This window comes from Stegostoma tigrinum, chromosome 21 (genome assembly GCF_030684315.1).
Source record: "Stegostoma tigrinum isolate sSteTig4 chromosome 21, sSteTig4.hap1, whole genome shotgun sequence".
Classification (NCBI taxonomy): domain Eukaryota; kingdom Metazoa; phylum Chordata; class Chondrichthyes; order Orectolobiformes; family Stegostomatidae; genus Stegostoma; species Stegostoma tigrinum.
This window is the reverse complement of record NC_081374.1, coordinates 38002905-38024219: the sequence shown is the minus strand read 5'-3', so window position 1 is coordinate 38024219 and position 21315 is coordinate 38002905. Positions and strand designations below refer to the sequence as shown.

General features: G+C 40.0%; 1 protein-coding gene across 4 annotated transcripts in view; it reads left to right on the top strand.

The window, feature by feature from the left end:
• LOC125462739 (ankyrin repeat and SAM domain-containing protein 1A-like) overlaps window positions 1-21315 on the top strand; it is a 334971-nt gene that overhangs the window by 311 nt on the left and 313345 nt on the right. The window lies entirely within an intron of this gene.

Genomic DNA, 21315 nt, shown 5'->3' with positions numbered 1-21315 from the left:
GGGCGGGATATCTGGGACAGGACCAGCTGTGTTGGTTGTTCACTTTCTCGAGTCACGTCCTGCGTGCACTGAATACGCGACCAGTGTTGTGGCTGTTAGCACTTTAAATTTAGACACTTCTCAGTGGACCCAAGGGCAGAGGGAAAAGGTTTTCAGTTTGAATACTGAACTGCTGTCGCAGAAGTGACTTATTTTTGAAGCCGTTTGTGTGTTTTGAGGTTGATTCCTTGCGTACTAAATGTTGTGCAATATGCTATGAGTAATAAATGTTGAAGTTCTTGTTACGGGAGTGAGGAAATAGTTTAAATCATTGGTTTTGGTTGAAGAGTTTAGTGTGTGTATATGTTATCGAAGTGGCCTAATAGGAAGTTTACTTTAACAAAATCAAATTATTTCTTTAAAGAGAACATTAACAAGAATCCTTTTTAAATTATGTAGTTGCTGGCGTTTTTGATATAGTTTTGTTTATAAACGATTAATTTTGTACAAGCTTGGAATATGAAAAGTCAGAGGCCATAAACCATGAGAGAAAGTCGGCCATTCGGTCCATCGAGACTGCTGTGCAATTCATAGCTGATTCTGGTAATCCTCAACTATACTTTCCTGCTTTATAATTCATGAATCCCAGCTGGTGAAAAATTCTGTCTCAACCTTTAATGGTCCAGATTTAGAATCCTTTACTTCATAGGACAATTATCAGTTCTTTACACTCAGAAGAAATAATTCCTTTGCATCTGTTCTAACTCGTGACCCTCAAACAACCTGCTAATGTGAGTCAGTGATTAAAGTACAACTCTGCACATCTGTTGGGTGATTCCTCTGATTCACTTTCCTTGTGTCACTGGTACTTTTTGTTAGAACAGAGGATATTTAAAGTAATAAATGTGGTTATTTTTGCTTTTAACTTTGTGCTAAGCAGTCAAGCAAACATTAATTGCGGTGTCTTTCAGGCTGATCCTTAATTCAGAACTTATGAAAAGATCCCAGCCTGAAAGGCAACTTTTTTCCATTTATGCTGAATGACCTATATTACTCCCAATGATATGGCTTCATTGTTAATGTATAGCACTTTATTTAACATAATTCATTATTTGCCAAAAAATTTCTGATTCGCTAGCATGTTTGTTATTTCCTTGTCCTTGCCATCTTTGATCCTAGCGATCATTGTCAATGCTGCTCACTTGCCTTTTGTAATCTGCAATTTTATCTGACTTACTTGAGCTCTCATCAACGAAGTAAAAGGAGAACATTTTAATGCCTATTGTTCATTGGTATCATTCCTTTTTCCTGAGAAGTAAGGTTGAATGTAGCCCAGGGCTTTACCAAGATACCTGCTAGGTTAACATAATATTGTGGTTCATGGTAATTTGTTTGCTTACCAGTTCCTGTTGAGGCAATTTAGTGGAAAATACTTGTCAAGAGGTATTGAGGTAGTTTTGCATGTCTCTAAGGATACATCAGGTAAATCTTTTGAGTAGTGTTGTTCTTTATGTAACCTAGCCTGATACTTTATTTAACTTGTCCAGATTAGCTTGTGGTACTGATTATTCATCCTTGTTTTCCATTTATGCAAAACTGTCTCTCAATTCAGGATGATGCTGGGACAATGCAAACCTTACTTTGAAACTTTAGTTTTCACATTACAGAACTGATGTTTTCAATGCGTCCTCCAATTACTGACACTTAACCACTGTTTTGGTTGCTCGGAAGTAGATCGTTGAGTTTTTTCCTTGTGCAGCAAATGACAGAATCCAATGCAGTGGGCTGGATCTTGGATTTTGTATTTTTTTGCTGGCATCTGTGCAGTAGTGATTTCCTACAGAGATGCTGAGGCTGCTGAAAGTATGGCCACTGAGTGCATCACTTTTAATCAAGGGATGCTATAGCCTGGATATCTAGATGAGTTATGTGATGGGAGATGGGGAGTGAAGCTACAGAAGGATTTGAAAATTTCAAAATCAAAGTGTTGCTTGACTGGGAGTCTTTGTAATTGAGCAAGTATGGGGAGATGATGTGAGTGGGTTTTGCCAAAATCATGGCAGTATGGTTTTGGATAACTTCCATGTAGGAGTGGCAGAATGTGGCAGTCTAGGCAGAGATGGTTTTTCCAAAAGTTGAGATTAGGCTTAAGCAAGTCGTGAATCTGAGTTGTGGTATCGGATGAATGAAGTCAGGATATTTAGAAGGTGGAAATAGGTGTTTTTATTAATTCACAGGCTCAATGTGTTACAGGTTAGGCCAGCATTAATTGCCCACACCTAGTTACCTTTAGAAAGTTAGTGAGTCTCTCGCTTTAATCAGTGTCATCCATGTGGTGTATGTACACTCTAATGCTATTACAAAAGAAATAGCAGGATTGTGACCCAAAAACAACGAAGGAATAACCATGTAGCTGAAGACCCTGATGCTCAGGTAGGAAACCTTGCAGTATGGTGGTGCTGTCACTTATCTACTGCTATTGTGGTTCTAACTGATACATATTGCAAGTTTGGAGGGTGCTGTTGAGGATCATTGGTGAGTTATTGTGGTGTGCATTACCACTCATGGTGGAGGGGGTGGATGTTGATGTTAGATGTGATGCCAGTCAAGCAGGCTGTTTTATACTGGATGGTGTGCATGAAATTACAGATGATTGCCTATATTTGGCCTGATGCTGATATTTTGTGGGCTCAAAAGTGAATGTTGAGGACTTGTAGGGCAGCTATCTCCCCATTATTTCATTATACTGCCTCCTCTGGGTTTGCCATCTCAACATGATGGAAATAATCAGGGACAATGACGATGACAATGCCTGGGATGTTGCTTATAGGAAGGATGTGGAAGCATTGGAAAGGGTGCAGAGGAGATTTACAAGGATGATACCTGATATGGACAGAATGTCTTAGGAGGAAAGGCTGAGGGACTGGGGGCTGTTTTTCGTAGAGAGTAGGTTAAGAGGCGACTTAATAGAGATGTACAAGATGATCAGAGCATGAGATAGGGTGGACAGTGAGAGCATTTTTCCCTCAGATGGTGATGGCTAGCACAAGGAGACATAGGTTTAAACTGAGGAGTGATAGATATAGGAAAGATATCAGAGGTAGGTTCTTACTCGGAGTAGTAGGGGTATGGAATGTCCTGCCTGCAACAGTAGTAGACTCTCCAACTTTAAGGGCATTTAAATGGTCATTGGATCAACATATAGATGATAATGAGATAGTATAGATTAGATGGGCTTCAGATTGTTGCACTGACCTGTGAGACCATCGAAGGGCCTGTAATGCGTTGTTATGGTCTATAACTCCGAGAATGACTGCCTGGTCTATATTAGACTGTGGATCTGAAGTTCTGAGGAAGGCCACCAGACTCAAATGTTAATTCTGATATTTTCCTTCACATACTGCCAGCTGCTGAGCTTTTCCAGCAACTTTTGCTTTTGTTCCTGATTTACAGCATCCACAGTTCTTTCAATTTTATATATTAGACTGTTGTTTGACTAACTTGTGGGCAAGCCTGTAGATCGACTAAGGACTTTGCAGGATCAACAGGGCTATGTATCTCTAATCATTGATGCTTTCATTGAATTCCTGTTCCTTTATTCAGACTTTGTGGTAATTAGCTAGAAGTGAATGGCTTGCAAGATTATTTCAGCAGGCATTTGCTAGGTACCAATGTTGCTGTGAATCTGAAGCCATGTGTAAGCCAGATCTGTTGAGTGGTAGATTTTTCCTTCCCTGAAGAATGTTGAGTGGAATAGAGTCAGTACTAGTGAATTGTTTACAGGTTCTGTTTAGTTTTCCTGACATTTAATTGGAGGAAATCTTGCTTATCTGGTACTAGATGTTATGCAAACAGTCTGATAATTTAAGAAGATTAAAGGAGCAAGGGAAAAGTGGTACTGAGGTAGACATGGCTGCCTAATGCTATGCTTTTGTATACAAAATAAAAGGGAAACGGAGGTAGTGGTTCATGAGTATAAGAGAAGCAATGTAACTGAGGCCTTGGATATTAGATTCTGCAGATACTTGTGGAAGAATCAGTCTCTTGTAAAAGTTAACGCTATGATTTCTTGCCGAAAACTTTGTTTTGCATCAAGTGAACTTTTTTGTTCAAAGCCCAACATTCAGAAATGAAGTATTACGTTGGAACTGTTCATAATTTGATTGCATTGTCAATGTAAAAAATATGCAGGAAAATTTGCACCAGTAAATTCTTAATGTGCTTAAATTTTTGTTTTATTCAAATTAGTGATTAAATTACAGATGATCGTTGATTTTGTTTTAGTGCTGTTTGTCTCTTTTTTTTGAATTTCATACTCCATCAAACATTAACTATGTGAGAAAACACAAAATACCGATCTAGAAGTCTGAAACAAATTGCTACAAAAACTCGGCAGGTCTGGCAGCATCTGTGGAGAGAAAGCAGAGCTAATATTTCAGAACGAGAAGGATCATTGGGCCAGAACTTGAACTTTGCTTTATCTCCACAGATGTTGCCAGACCTGTTGACCCATTGGTGTTTTTGCCCTGAAAAGTTAACTTTTGATTTCTGCATTCTCTCTCGATAAGAATGAAACCAGGTGAGAGGTGACAGTTGAATCTCAGCAGGGGAAGATAGATGACACTGTGTTCAACTGTCCTAAAGACTGCAGACCAATCAAGAGGATTTGGCTTTGTGAAAGCAGAGGATGTCATTTGTGTTAGTGGTCAGAGCCTTTTGGTATTATATCAGGAGTGAGAACCCGGATTTGAGATTTTCAATCCCTGAATTCCAGTGAAGATGGGCTTTAACTTGTAGCAACACAGGCAGTTTGCAGTAGGAAGGGTAATGTGGAGATAGTTGGGAAGGATGATGGAGTACCTGATTGAAGTAAAGATGGTTGGTGCATTTAATGAAGAGAGGGGCAACTTGGAGAGAAAACCATGAGCAATGATGGTTCTATGTAACTATCACTGGATTGATGATTGGTTAGCATACTTTCTTGCTTGTGGATAAAACAGTTAAGAAATGTCCTCTTATTGCGAGGAATGCTTCTAAATTTAATTCAGGCTATCAACATTAATAGAAAAGGAGAGGTGACAAAGTGAACAGCCTGTCAGGATTGCTGTCAGAGTTTGTGAACAGTCAATTGGCTCTGGATTGCCACATTTACAGGAAATGTTTCTGCCTTTTGTCAGTACAGCTCAGTCATTGGGCTGGCGTTTGGAATAGAAACACTGAAAGATAAAGCTATAAATTCCTCACACTCATTTATCTTGGAAACGGTTTCTTGACAGAGGAAGGGATAGCTTCAGGAAGAGGTGTCAGGGACCTGCTGAATGTCAGGCGAGGTTGCGAAGGAGATCTAACGGACAGTGATCTTGTCTCGTCCCAATGTATTTCCTGTGGTGACAAGATGAATTGTAGGGAGGGATGGTTACAACGCAGCTCAAAATACTGTAGCTGAAAAGGCTGCCTGGAGTTAAAGGGCTAAGAACTGAAGAGACATGTGATTAGTACTAAGGAGTCTTAAATTGGAGTGATCTTGCCTGCAGCAATAAAGGTGAGTCTTAAATGATGTGATCTCAGCAGCAGGAGGAAAGCTGGTTGTGGATCACGTCTGAACACCCAAAATAAGAACGGGGAAGAGATCATCTTAGATGAATTTCAGGACCGAGGCACTGAAAGGCTGGAAGTGCAGTCTGATAATCCCTGGATTCATACCTGACTGGTATACGAGGGAGGCAGATGAATTAACGTGGCTAAAAGACTCTTGGGGATAAGAGGACTTCTCTTTCATGTGATCGTGGCTCCAAAACCGGAGTAGTTTTGTGGTGGGCTCTGCTTCAGTCAGACTGTAATCGGTGTCCGAGTGGCTAGGATGAATAGAGAGGTGGTGAAGGCTTTAAACTTCTTTTCACTAGTTAGGGTGAAATAAGGGCACTGGTGCATTAATGTCCTTTTAAGAAGGGCAACTGCCCTTATCTGGTCTGGCTTAGGTGGGACTTAACGCATGCCGGCCACCCGCCCCCCCAAAACCCCCACAGTGTGGCTAACTCTCAACTACCCTCTGAAATGGTACAGCAAACAACTCTTGTTGGAGTAATGTCTGGGCTAGCTAGGTTTAAATCCCACCGTCGCAAATGGTGGAATTTGAATGCAATCAATATCTGGAATTAAGAATCTAATGATGACCATGAATCCATTGTCAGAAAAACTCATCTGGTTCACTAATGCAGTTTAGGGAAGGAAACTGCAATCCTTACCTGGTCTGGTCTACATGTGACTTCAGACCCATGGCAACGGTGGTCGCCTCTGGGTAATTAGGGCAATAAATGCTGCCGTGGCAGTGACGCCCCTCATCCTGTGAATGAATAAAGAAAAACAATTGCTAAACTGAGTCTGCACCATGTAGTGAACCAACAAGTGGGGGAGGTTGGGGGAAGAAACCATACTTGATCTGGTCTGCTCCAGTTTGGATGCAACAGATGCATTTATCCATGATAGTACTGGTGAGAATGAACACAAAACAGTCTGAGACGCTTGTGAAATTCTTGAAGTCCCATTTTCATATTGAAGATACCATTGTTGTGCAACACAATCATCGTGCTGAATGGGATAGATTGAACGGATCTAGCAACTCAAGACTAGGCATCTGAGCTGTTGTGGGCCATCATCAGCAGCAGAACGTTCTCAAACATAATCTGCATGCTCATGAGCTGCCATATCCCCTGCTCTACCAATGCCACCAATTTAGGGGCTAAACCCTGGTACATTGGAAAGTGCAGCAGGGTGTACCAGGTCCAGCACTGCTAAAAGTGAGGTATGAATCGGGTGAAGCTACAGAGCAGGATTACTTGCTGGTTATGCTCTTCGATTTGCAAGTGATTCCACAACCGGATCAGGCCCAACCTCTGCGGTCCTGTCAAATACAACTGAATATTAGTGGAAAATGAAACATTTACTGGAGGAGCACGCTCCACTTGTTAATGATGGGACAGTCCAGCACATCAATACAAAAGATGAGGCTGGAGCGTTTGCATTGCACTTCGTCCAGAAGTACCAAGTGGACAATCCATCTAGGCCTACTCTGGAGTTCCCACCGTCACAGGTGCCTGTCATCAGCCAATTTCATCATCTTCACATGATATCAAGAAATGGCTAGAGGTGCTGAATGCTGCAGAAGATCTGGGCATGGACAACATTCCAGCAACAATATCAAAGATGAGTGTTTCAGAACTTGCTATGCCCTCATTCTAGCTGTTCCAGTACACTTACAATGCTGGCACCTACCCAACAATGTAGAAGCTTGCCCAACTATTTTGTGTATAGCAGGATAAACCCAACCTGGCTAATTACTGCATAAAGAGTGTAAACCTACCACCACCAAAGTGAAGGTATCACCAACAGTGCTATCGAACAGCACTTGCTTAGCAATAACTTGCTCAGTGACACTCAGTTTTTGGTCACATCAGCATCACTAAGCTCCTGAGCTCTCCATATCCTTAGTTCTAATGTGGACAATAGAGTTGAATTCCAGAAATGAGATGACACTGTCTTCCCTCAATGTCTAGGCTACTTTTTACTGTGAGGGATTTAATGCCACTGAGTAACTGGGGCTTAGTACAGATGCATTTAAAGGGATGATTGGCATGAGGGAAAAGGGAATTGTTTGCCAACTGTTCATTGGGGCAAATCAGAAGCTCAAATTGAAAATAAGCTCTGTGTGGATTTTTTTTGTTTGGCCTATGTTGCATATTTAATATAACCTTTCCCTTCGCATTTAAAATGTAATCATAACTTGTCCACAATTATGCTAAGATAGCTGTACTTGAGGTGAAAAGTGAGTGTTTTGGGTTTGGCACATAATACATCAGAAATGGTTTCACCTGAGACAAAATACTTTACCATTCTGTTTTATCTTCATTATGCAAATGAGTCAGTGGAAACATCCTGTTTATTGATTTACATATGAGACATTTTGGCCAAAACTCTTTCTACCTTTGCTAACCTTCTCAGAGGGTTCTCAGAGAACTTTTCAGGGTAAATTTAGAGTGGCAAAAAACTTTACGAAGGGCACCATTATGATATTTTTCAAGTGGGTCAGTTGCAGTTTAAGCCCCACAGGCTGAGAAAGTTGAACAATGATTGGTCATTACCAAGTAAGGGAAATAGTGCCAAAATTCCTGCTCCTGGTAGTCTTAGTGACTTCTATTTGAAACTTAGGGAAAGTTGTCTTGCTTGGTAGTAGTTCAAATTGCTTTCAAAAAACTGTTGGGCTTTTGAGAAATGGTTGTTTGGATGTTGTGAAATAATGAGGATAGATGATTAAAGTGACAATGATAACTTTGTATTCGGTGTGAAATTTGTCACTTTTTAGACCATATCTTCCAAACTCAACTGTAAACATCCAGGAAAACGAGGGCTGTATATAAATGGAAACCCAGCCTGCAAATTCCTGTCCTCACCACTCGCCATCTTGACTTGGAATTATTCTCATTGTTCTTTGTTGCTGGGTCAATGTCCTGTAATTCCCCTCTAACAGCATTGTATGTGTACCTCCACCAAACACTCTGCAGCAATTCGAGGAAAGCAGCTTGGCACTTACTAAAAGCAGTTAAAGACGGATAATAAATTCTGGCCCAGCTAGCAAAGCTGCTATCCTTAGATGAGTTTTAAAGAAAAGAGATGACTTGCATTTATATAGTGTCTTCAATGTGGTAAAATGTCTAAAGGTGTTTCATGAGAACATTAGCTGACAATGAGTTACAAAAGAATGTTTTGAGGCATCGGACTAAAAACCTGTTTTAAAGAGCTGATTTTTTTTTAAAGCCATAAAACAGGAGAGATGAAAGCGATTTGAGATAGTAGGAACTGCAGATGCTGGAGAATCTGAGATAACAAGGTGTAGAGCACAGCAAACCAAGCTGCATGAGAGGATTAGGAAGGCTGATGGCATCTCCTTGATGTGGAAAGTCGTCTTGGGGCCTGGGATGGGGGTGAGGGGACAGATGTAGCACTTCCTGCGGTTGCAGGGAAAAGGGCTGGGTGTGGTGGGGCCGGAGGGGAGTGTGGAGTGGACAAGGGAGTCACGGAGAGTTTGGTCCCTCCAGAAGGCAGATAAGGAAGGGGAAGGAAAAATGTCTTTGGTAGCAGGATAAGATGTAGATCTGGATAAACACTGCAGGCCGAGCAGGAGAGCTGACATTTCTTCAAGCGTCTAGGCCTGAAACGTCAGCTCTCCTGTGATGCTGCTTGGCCTGCGGTGTTCATCCAGCTCTACACCTTGTTGCTTCAGATTCTTCAGCATCTGCAGCTCCTACTATCTTTAGTGGGATCGGAATGCAGATGGTGGAAATGTCAGATGATGCGTTGGATCTGGATGTTGGTGGGGTGGTAGGTGAGGACAAGGGGCTTTCTGTTTTAATGTATTGTGGTTAGGGCGTATGAGGGATGAGTTGTGGGAAATGAGAGACAAGGTCGAGGGCGTTTTCTATTTTTACATCTGCTTGGCCTGCTGTGTTCATCCAACTCTACACCTTGTTAACTCAGAGGAAAGTGGAGAGGTTTTGGGAAGAAATTCCAGCTCTTGGGTCTGGGGCACTGAGGGTTATTATTTAAGCTGGAGAGCGTTGTGAAGAGATTTACCAAGATGTTAGCAGAATTGGAGGTTTTGACTTGTAAACAGTTTTTAGCTAGGCTGGGAATTATCACTCCAGTGTAGGAGGTTGACGTGACCAGAGGTTTATAAAATTCTGATGGGTGTAAGTAAGGTGAACAGCAGGATTTCAAGACTGGGGGAAAATTTTTAAGGTGAGAGAAGAAAGATGTAAACAAGACATGAGGAGCAAGTTTTTTTTTTAAAAAGTGGTTTGTGTGTGGCATGAACTTGCAGACAAAGTGGTGATTGTGGGTACAGATATAATGCTCAAAAGACACAAGTACATAAATGCTTTGATGTGGGCCCAGCACAGGCAGTTTGTGATAATGGCTGGCCTGGACTACTTTGTCTGAAGGATCTGTTTCTGTGCTGTATGACTCTATAACATCCTTTGAAAAGCTTTGAAGTTTCATGGAAACATGGGCTCTAGCTACCATGAGACCCAAGAGCTGGAATTTCTTCCCAAAACCCTTACTCATTAGAGCAACTTCTACAAACACTGTTTCTGAATTAAGCAGCAATCTTGCTGAGCTACTGAAAGGATGCTCTATTGCTAAATGTGAATTTTGATACAACACTAGCTTTTCTTGTAGGGTTAACCTCCTAATCATCTACAGTCTCAGCAGAAAGTGGCCCAATTTTTTAAAATCAATTTTGGGACCCCTGTTTGTGATTGATGACCAGACGGAGGCAACCTGGGGAGAGGGAGGCAATGATCTTGTATTATTGCGAGACTATTTGATCTGGAGACCCAGGTAATGTTTGGGGAAGCTAGGTTTAAATCCAACCATGGCAGATGGTGGCATTTGAATTCTATAAAAATTTGCAATTAAGAATCTAGTGATGAAACCATGTTGAGGAGAAAAAAACCATCTGGTTCATCAGTGTCCTTTTTGGGGAAGGAGACTGCCATCCTCACCTGGTCTGGTCTAGTCTACATGTGACACTAGACAAAACAATGTGGTTGACTCTTAACTGCCCTCTGAGCAATTAGAACGAGACAAATGTTGCCCCAGCCACCAATGCCCACCTCCTCTGGTGGTGGAGGAGAGGAGTGTTTTTTGTATAAAAGCACTAACCTTGTATGTAGCTTAGTTGTCCAAATGTCTGGTGGAGGATCATAAAGCACCATTCTGCAAGAAACCCCAAGAGCTATGAGAGAATCTATGCTGAAACTAGACTCTTCCTTTATTGTACTAGTTGCCCTACTATTAAGTGCTCAAAGTCCCAGACTTCATAGTGTAAGTGAATACATATGACAACAGGTACAATAAGTAAAATGAGATTGGAGTAGTGGAAGCTAGTAACTTGGATGGAGAGTCATGGGTGATAGCCCCCAAAAATGTGGAGACCTGAGACACACTTTGCCTGTTTAACACTGCAAACATGAACCAGTAATGAATTATATTGTTGGTATAATTCTCGATGCCAAAAGGCAACATTTGTCATGGTCCAAGAGAACCATTGTGGTGCTCTCGTATTGATCTCAGGCAAGGAAGAAGACCAAGTAAATGGGGCGTCCATGATGGCCTCAGCTTGGATGGGAATTGAATCTGCTTTTAAGTCAAGACTTACATTGCTTCATGTAAAATATTTCACCAAGACTATAAGTAGACGCTGCTTCAAGAAAGTACCTTTATAGAAATCATCTAAATGCAGTCATTCTGCATCGCACTCCGACTACTTCAGCAAGTGATTGAGAAGCAAATTAAGTTGGTTACTTTTTGCCCAGCTGAAATTTGAATGACTGGTTTCAGGGTTTAAAACATGAAAATGAGAAGTTTGTTTCAGTGTATTTGATCAGATTATTCATTTGCAGACGGTAGGGTCCCTGAAGTCTGGATAAAGATTTGAAACAATTCAAAATTTTGAGCTTCTCTCGACTGACGTTTTAATTAGCAACTTTTCTACTACAAGGTAGTTTGTGTAGGTAAGTGAAATCTCGTTTTGAAAAAAAAAATTAACTGATTGCTAGTTTTGTAGCACAGATTACATGTCCAAGTTCAAATGATGCTTTTGCTTCTGATCAGAATAATAGATCTGACAGTTCATGGAAATAATTGTTGGATTTACAGAAAATATTGCAACTATATTTCATATCATGGCTTTTTAAACTCTCGTTATGTTTCCTATTCATCAATATTGAATGATATTTTAAGAAAGAATTCTTGTAATTCCTTGACTGTTTTGACTACCTGACAATCCTGACGCAAGCTTTGTCTTAGGACAGTACATGTGAGAAATTAACATTTTAATCTTATACTTCCTTATGCAAATCTACCTTTTGGGCTGGTGAGCATAATTATGCCCCAGGGTTATGTTTTATTAAGGATTAAAATGTATACTTCTGAACGAAAATCTATTTTCCATGGCTATTTATCAAAATTACTAACCTAAAGAAAGCCTGTGCAACCGGAAAGTCTGCTCATGCCGATGGAAATCTGTGATTAGAGTTGTGTTACTTTAGGCAGTGAAAACATTTCTCTGGACAAATATTGAGGCATCGTAATGGTGAAATAAACCATCTAATATCTTATTACCGTAAATATGTTATCAGTGGTGCTGCAAGTTGCGCATGGTTCTATTTTTAATGAAGCATTAATGTATGACTGTTCAACTGAAGATATCAAACGTACTCATTGTTACTCACTTCTGAAAATTGGCTTACTTTGTTCACTTAATCTTGCTAATTAGGTTGTTTTTGTCACTTTTAGGAGAAGTTAAATAGTTCAGTTAATTTTGTATAGCGAAAATGGGCAGTGGTTGGTAAGAGTTTGTAAATCTTCAGTTCTTTTAAGCTTTGAATTATTCACTGCCAAATTGGGTGTCTTGATTAATAATTGGCCCTGAAGAAACAAAGTAAGAAGTGTTTTCCACTAAATGCTAATTACATTTTTTATATTGGAGGAAGGATGATAGTTTAAACCATGTTGCTTAAATGGATTAAAGTTTTTGGTTTGGATGACAGATACGAATGTTTTAATGGGGGAGGTTGGAGCAATGATAGCAGAAGCAGCAATCACTTCAACCATGCATTAATAAAGTTCCCTTGCACAATTGCCCGCGTAAGCGTATACAGTTCAGATGTTTCACACTTGGAAGCTAAGTCCTCAACACGTTGTTTAACTCTTCTCCCACTGTTTCACATTTGCTCATGCCATTATTTGTGGATTATGTACATGAATATTCATCATTGGCTTAACAAGGAGAATCAGGTTTTGGGTTCAACAGTAGCCTGAGTGGATCTAATGCAGACCCAAATGCTGGAGAAACTTGGCAAATTTGGAGAAAGTAACAGCAATAACGTTTCAAGTTCAATACAATTTCGGAGCACTCCCTTTCATTTACCTGTTCGTTTAGCAAAACATTAACTTTGTTCCTCCTTTCTGCAGATGCTGTCAATCCTGTTGAATTTCTCCAGCATTTTGCTCCTGCAGTTCTGGCATTTGTTGGAGATCCATGAAAACTTTATACGGTCGTGAGCCAAGATAGTTTGTGCTTGTATACTCCAATTGCAAATGGGATCATTGATTATGGTTATTATGGTTGTAGTGAATAGATCACAAAAGTGTACATGTACCTGTTGTACATGTTTGTGTCAAAAATCACAAAACGTGGCTTTGGAGGGGATGCAGAAACTTAGTATAAATTGAAATATGTAACTTAGATTACACAGTGGTCTTTAAATCATCATTGGGTGCACTGAACATGTCACCTTGTTGAAGGTTTTAAAAGACTAGGTAGCTTCTGCAGGTGAAACAAGTATCCAAATGAGAGATGACAAGCAAGGTTGCGCAAGTTTCATGTAACCTTTCCCTTTGTAGAGGACAGTCCTGAGTTTTTATTCAGTTATGCAATACAGGAATAGAATGAGTAGCTTTACCTGTTCTGATAATTTGCAGTACCTTGGCTCATTTATCCATGCATTAAAAAAAATTACACTTAGACAAATGATCAGAGATAATGGGAACTGCAGATGTTGGAGAATCCGAGAGAACAAAGTGTGGAGCTGGATGAACACAGCAGGCCAAGCAGCATCTTAGGGGCACAAAAGCTGACTGATGAAGGGTCTAGGCCTGAAATGTCAGCTTTTGTGCCCCTAAGATGCTGCTTGGCCTGCTGTGTTCATCCAGCTCCACACATTTAGACAAATGATTTGGGTAGCAGAATATAACATTTCAGTTAGGTACCTTTGAAACCAGTCAGTGGGTTTCTTGCTTTTTGAAATGCAAATGAAAACATGTTTTTTCATGCAACAAGTTAGTTGAACCTATTGAGCCTGCAGCATTTGCAGATGGTATATTACCTACTTGATTGAGTTAATTTTGTAACAGGAAAGATTCTAAAGTTCATGAAGGAAATGTTTAGAATCTTCCCTAATCTCTTGGTTTATGTCAGACCCATCATCAAAGCAAGGTAGATGTTGGAGGGGTCCAATCATCTTGGTCCAAGGACTTCACTGACCTTGCTTCTACCACCTAGTTGGAAATGGGGATATTAATTTATGATTCCAGAGTGTTCAGCAGCAATTGGCACTTATCAGATGCTAAAGCAATCTCTGCCCATATGCAGCAAAAGTTGCGCACAGTTCAGGCTAGAACTGATAGATGTATCTCATACTTGCACCAAAGCAAAACACAAACAAGTACCAACAATGAAAGAGAAGCCAACCATTTCCCCATGATAATTAATGGCAGTACTATCACTAGATTTCCCCACTAATAAATCTTGGGAATAATCATTGGTCAGATATTGAACTGGACCAACTGTCGTTGGTTGGTCACAGAGCAGGTACAGATGCTCGGAATTCTATGCTGTGTGTCTCAGCTCTTGACTCAGTCATTAGTGTGTGGAAACTGACACCTTTGGTCTAACCATCCCACGCCAGTCGTAATCCGAAACTGAACTAGTCCCATCTACCTATCTGTGCTTGGCCCATATCTTTTCACACACTCTCTATTCATGTACCTATCTAAATGTCTTAAACACTGTAACCGTACTTGCATCCACCACTTCCTCTACAAGTTCATTCCCCACACACGACTTTGTTTTTAAAAAAAAATTGTCTGACTTTTTAAAATCTTTCTCTCACCTTAAAAATATGCTCCTTGAAATTCCGCCCCTGCAGCCAAATCTTGGAATAGACACCTGCTATTCACCTTAGCTAGACCCTTCATGATTTTATAAATGTCTAAGATCACCCTGCAACCACCTACACTCCAAGAAGTAGTAGTTCCAGCCTATCTTTGTAAATCTAATCCTCTATTCCTGGTAAATACCTTGAACCTTGACCCACTAATATGACCCTCCCTATAAAAAGGTGATTAGAACTGGACATAGTACACTAGAAGAGGCCTCACCAATTTTTTTTTAACTACTTCAACATAATGTCCCATCTCCTCTCAAAAGTTCTGAGCAATGAAGGCAAGCATGTTAAATGCCACCTTAAACACCATATCTTTGTGATGCAAACTTCAAAGAACTATACACCTGAACCCCTAGGTTTCTCTGTTCTACAACACCCAAGGCACTACTGTTAATTGTATAAGCTGCCTACACTAAAACGCATTACGTCACCTTTCTCCAAATTCAATTTGATCTGCCATCCTTGAGCCTATTGACCCAATTGATCAAGTCTCTTTAATGTTAGGTAACCTTTATTGTCCATTTATACCATGAATTTTTGTTATCCACAAACTTACTAACCCTTCCTTCTGATTGAATTGGATTAGCTTTGTCATGTGCATTCGAATGAGTGGAGTGATAAGTTTGCAATGCTGCTGCTGCTTATGTCTATCTAGGTACTTAAGTATTTAGTACAAAATTGAAAGTATTGTGAAAAGTCCAGTACAAGAAAAAAAATTCTCATCTAAATGATTTATATCAATGACAGACAAAAGTGGACCCAGCACCTTTACTCTGTTTTTCTCTCCACCTATGCTGCCAGACCTGTTGAGAGTCTCCAGCACTTAGTTTTTACTAGATTGATGTCTGGAATGACTGGTTTGTTTTGCGGATAGTTGGACACTGGCATTGAGAACAGCGAGTGGTGACTTGACTAAATTTTATATGTTGTGAATGTCTTGACAACATGGATGTGGAAGGGATGTTTCCTCTTGTGCATCAGTCCAGAATAAGGTAATTCTAATATAAATTAGGGTTTCCCTTTCAGGACAGATGAGAATTTTTTTTCTTAGGCTTTTGCAAATTTGGACCACTGCCTGAGAATCTGATAGAGATGGTTCTTTTTAAATATTTTTGAGGCAGAGGTAGATTGTTGTTAGATATGGGACTTGAAGGTTGTTGGGATTAAATGAAAATGGGGAATTCAAAGCATAGATGAACAATGGAATAGGTTCAAGGAACTGATTGGACTACTTATGTGTCTGTCTTGTTTAACGACCTCTGTTTTTGACAGCAGGAAAGACCTTTAGACAGATTTGTGGTATTTTTGGATTTTTAAAAATATAAATCATGAAGTGCCCTGATGATCAATATCAGTAGTTCCTCTCTACAGAACTGTCATTGCAGCTATCAGTTCTGATTTTTTTTTCTCTCTTGGTATCAGGAAAGTTGAGGCAAACAGATACAGTCCATTCATGGGATACAGAATAGATGTCACTTTTGTGGTTCACCTTGTTATTGCCAAATGAAATAGTGGCAGAGGTAAACTTTACTCAAACTCCACCCCCCATTGCCCAAAGCCAAAACCTTTTAGCCACTTGGAACTATTTCAGAACCTGTAAAAAACAGGCTTGTTTTTTCTAGTTTTTCCTCACCTTTCATAATGGGTGCTTTCCTGCTATCCCTTCAGTCAAAACATAGTCGAGCTCTCTTCTAAAGGCTTGGGCCATTACTTAGGATGCTAAATAACCAATGTGCTGATTCCTGTTTAGAGATTCAAAGTCTGGAATTTCTGGGAGCAAAGCAAAGAAACCTTACAATTTCAAAATCTTAACGCAGGGCAGGAGACTTCTGAGTCAATTTACGTGCTTCAGATGGCCTTCAATTCATTAATAGTGACAATTCACTGGGGTACAACTGACATTTTAAAAAAAAAACCTCTATTTTAGCAGTGAGTCCATTCTAGTGCAGTGCTTATAAAACTGGTTTAGCTTGAGGTAAAAGTTTGAGGCTCCAAACTCGTGGACAAAAGTGACTGTGTGGCCTCTTTTAAATACTTGATGTTTCCTTTTTAAGATGTGACCTAACTGACCAATCCTTGAAGTTTATTTGCTGATGTGCAAAATCCACTTGGTTATTTAGAAACTCTACATTAAAACCACCCCACTGTCATACTTGTCTCACCCAAAGCTTTTTACTCGGATAACAAGGTGTAGAGCTGGATGAACGCAGCAGGCCAAGCAGCATCAGAGGAGCAGGAAGGCTGATGTTTCGGGCCTGGACCGTTTTTCAGAAAATTAACTTTTCTGAAGAAGGGTCCAGGCCCAAAACGTCAGCCTTCCTGCTCCTCTGATGCTGCTTGGCCTGCTGCGTTCATCCAGCTCTACACCTTGTTATCTCAGATTCTGCAGCATGTGCAGTTCCTACTATCACTGAAACAATTCAACACCCCCCCCCCCCCATGTTTCTTCAATTACTTAATTTAAACCTCAAGATGAGAGGTGACATTATAGAAGTTTATAAAATCATGAGTGTGACTAAGATGAATAGCCACTGTCTTTTCGCCTGGGTAGGGGAGTCCAAACCTAGAGGGCATAGGTTTAAGGTGCGGGGGGAAAGATTTAAAAGGAATCGAAGGGTCAACTTTTTTGTTTCCAGTGCTGGGAATGAGCTGCCAGAGGAAGTGGTGGAGGATGGTAGAATTACAACATTCAAAAGGCCTCTGGATGGGTAGATGATTAGAAAGGGTTTAGAGGGATATGGGCTAGGTTCTGGCAGATGGGACAATATTAATTTAGTATGTCTAGTTGACGTGGATGAGTTGGTCTGGAGGGTCTGCTTATATTGTACGTCTCCATGACTCCTGTGACATAGGCTTTCTTCACTCTACAAATAACTTAAGCCTTGCCACTTCATACCACAGCTTTGCAAAGTGGGGTTGTGTTCCTAAATGGTGACTATTCATCTTAGTCGCACTCCTCATGATTTTATAAACTTCTATAATGTCACCACTCACCTTGAGGTTTAAGTTAAATAATTGAAGAAACATGGCATGGGGGGAATTGTTTCAGTGATAGTAGGAACTGCACATGCTGCAGAATCTGAGATAACCCAGTCTGCTTTCGTGTCTGCCAGTCTTTCAATCTACCCTATCACTTTTAATGCTCTTTCAGTTTGCCTTCAGGGGTCAAAACAAAGTTACAACTTTGAAGTGGGCTCCCTGCGGAAAAATATTTGGGAATCCCTCCTGTATACCCTCTGTACAAAGTTGTTGGTGCAGTTTTGGATTCAGATGAGAACTGTCCCTTTGATTTAACTTTCCCTTGCTACAGAAATCAAAGTTGCAGTAAATCTGTTATGTATCATAGTTAAAATGAAATCACATGTTCATGATGTTATCGCTGGATCAGGGCTTGTGACCTGAGGGTGTAAAGGTCTCAGACTCTATCTTAACGAGGGCCACATGGCATGCTGATTTAAAGTGTACTACTATTTGCAGGCAAGTAGTCTTGGCTCAGAAGTTGGTGACTGTGTCATAAATGTATATACCAGGAACTGTCACAAGTGTTTGAATTTGTAGATATTACATTTGCCATATCTTCATATTTTCTGGGAGCTAATAGCATTCTTGCATCAGGTATCAGTACCCTGGAAGCAATGCCTACACCATGGTGGTAGTTCAGATTTTAGTTTATTTGACTTTTAGCTCCGTTGCATTACTGTTTGTATAAAGATTGAGCTGCCATTAATCACCACTTTGTATGAAATTATTATTTACCTATGTTTGCCTAATTTTTCTCTTGTTGCTTGTCTTTCCTGGTCTCTCCATAAGCAAGCATTCATTGTGATTGGTGCTATCCACCCTCCAATATCTATCTTTACTGACCAGGTGATTATTTTGAGCATGTTTTGCAAGCTGTTGAAACACGTTGGCCTTCTCCATCATCCACAGAAATAGAATTGACTGATCAGTGATCAAGTTTTATTGTGACTGTTTTCCCCTCTGTCTCTGTTTCTGTCTCTGATGCGGGAATCCTTATGTTTCAGCTGTGCAGAGAGAGATCCAAATCAAACTTGGGACCTTCCGACATGGCTGAGATGCTTATTGGATTAACTTCTGCCTATTCTGGCAGTAATTCCATTCAAGTTGCATTTATTTCTGAACTTGGCTTTGTTAGATGTGGCAATTGGAATGGATAATAGACAGCATCATAGTTCAGAGCAGTAAGGACCTTTGTTAAATCTTTGTCTCTATTGAATTTGCTGAAATGGAGTCATGGAGATGTATAGCACAGAAACACCCTTTTGGTCCAAATTGTCCAGATATCCCAAATTAATCTAGTCTTATTTGCCAGTGTTTGGCCCATATTCCCCCAAACCCTTCCTATTCATATACTCATCTAGATGCCTTTTTAATTGTCATTACACCAGCCTCCACCACTTCCTCTTGCGGCTTATTCCTTGCACATCTCATCCTCTGTATGAAAAAGTTGGCCTTTGTCTCTTTTTTTTAAACATCCCTCTCTTCTCAACTTAAACTTGTGTTTTTTGGTTTTGGACACACCCACCCCAGGTAATAAATCTTGTGTTTTTATCCTAGCCATGCTTCTCATGGCTTTATAAACCTCTATAAGGCTACCCCCCAGCTTCTGACACTCGGGGAAAATAGCCCCAATCTATTCAGATTCTCTCTTTAGTTCATACCATCCAGCCCTGGCAACATCCTTGGAAATCTTTTCTGAACCCTTTCGAGTGTCAAAACATTCTTCCTAAAGCAGGGATGCCAGAATTACATGCAATATTCCAAAAGTGGCCTAACCAATATCCTGTACAGCTGCAACATTTTCTGAAGAAAGGTCTGGGCCTGAAACGTCAGCTTTCCTGCTTCTCTGCTGCTTGGCCTACTGTTTTCATTTAGCTCTACGCCTTTTTATCTCCTACTATCTCTGCAACATGACCTCCCAACTTTTATATTCTGTGCACTGACCCATAAAGGCAAGCATACCAAATGCCGCCTTCACTATCCTGTCTGCCTGTGTCTCCATTTCCAAAGATCTATGAACCTGTACTCCAAGGTCTCTTTATTCAGCAACACTCCCCAGGATCTCTTTTGTCATTAGGTGCATAACTCCTGTCCTGATTTTTGCCTTTCCAAAATACAGCGCCTCACATTTATCTATATCAAACTCCATCTGCCACTCCTCAGCCCAATAGCCCATCTGATGACGATCCTGTTGTACTCTGACAGTTAGCTCTTGAACCAACCGGAAATGTTGAAAGATGACTTTGTGGTTAAATTGGCTTTTTCAGAGAATGGGTTTGGGCTTAAAATCTACAATATTGGAAAGCCTGCAATGCTGCCAGTAAAAACAAATGATGATGGTTATTGCCATCATTTATCTCAGTTAATGAATCATTCCCCTGGGAAGGGAGGAAGGAAAATTGAGGATTTTGTTTTATATAAATGCACTTGAGGTGGCGAATGATTATTGTACATGTCAGTTGTGACCCTGGGGTTTCAGAATTGTTGATTCTGTCCAACTCTAACCAGTTCTGATACATGTGTTCTCTTTAGTGGCTAGCACAGGTCAACGACTCAAGTACAAATGCATTGTTTCTTGATTCAGAATGGATTAGTTGAAATTCTGAATTCACTTTTGAAGTACCATAATTTACCTTTTATATTGATTGCATTATTTGTGTTAAGTATAGGATTAATTTTAAGCACAAAAGGACACATTGAGTTTAATGTGTGTCAATGATTGGAATCTGTTTTTGTCAGCTGTTTGGGATCAAATCTCTGCCTCCTTGACCTGCATGGTTCAAGAGCACAGTGGCTTCTACATTAATAATTTGGGCAACTGCTGATTCTCTTTGGGAAATTTTTTAGTTTTAAAATTTGTCAGATAATAGAATTTGATCTGTCCTATGGATTGGTTGATTTTAATATTTAATTTGTGAAGTATTTTTATTAACTACCAAATATTTGACAAATCAAAACATCAACTTAAATGCTTGGTTTTATTGCAATATAGAAATGTCATTATGTAATTTTCATTTATGAATGTATTATAGATGTAAAATTACAATGCAGGTTGAACTTTATCCTTGGTGATCGGATTTATTTAATTCCTGCCTCCACATCAATATTTCCTGACTTCGTGTTCACACCTGGTTCTCTTTTTCTGTTGCAGAAGCTTCTGTCTTTATTGATGTTGGCAGACATTATGCATAGCAGAGACCTTGAGTCTTTGCTGTTGAATTTTCTGCTCTTGGTTCATGATTTTCATTTTGGAGAACCCAGAGACTTCTAACATGAACTGCTTATTCAAGTGGGTCAGCCTGCTAATACCCTGTATAGGCCAACAATAAGGAGTTGTTGGCTCTCTATCTTGGCAACTATCTCCTGTCATAAGTTGTTGCAAACTGTAATAAACAATTGTGCATTTTGTAATATGCCTGTGAAAGTATATATAGAATCTAAATGGTGCATGGTCATTCTTGTAGTTTCGAGAAGGGCAGAATTTTTTAATGCCATTACTACCTTAATAAAGATTAGGCCCAATGCCAGT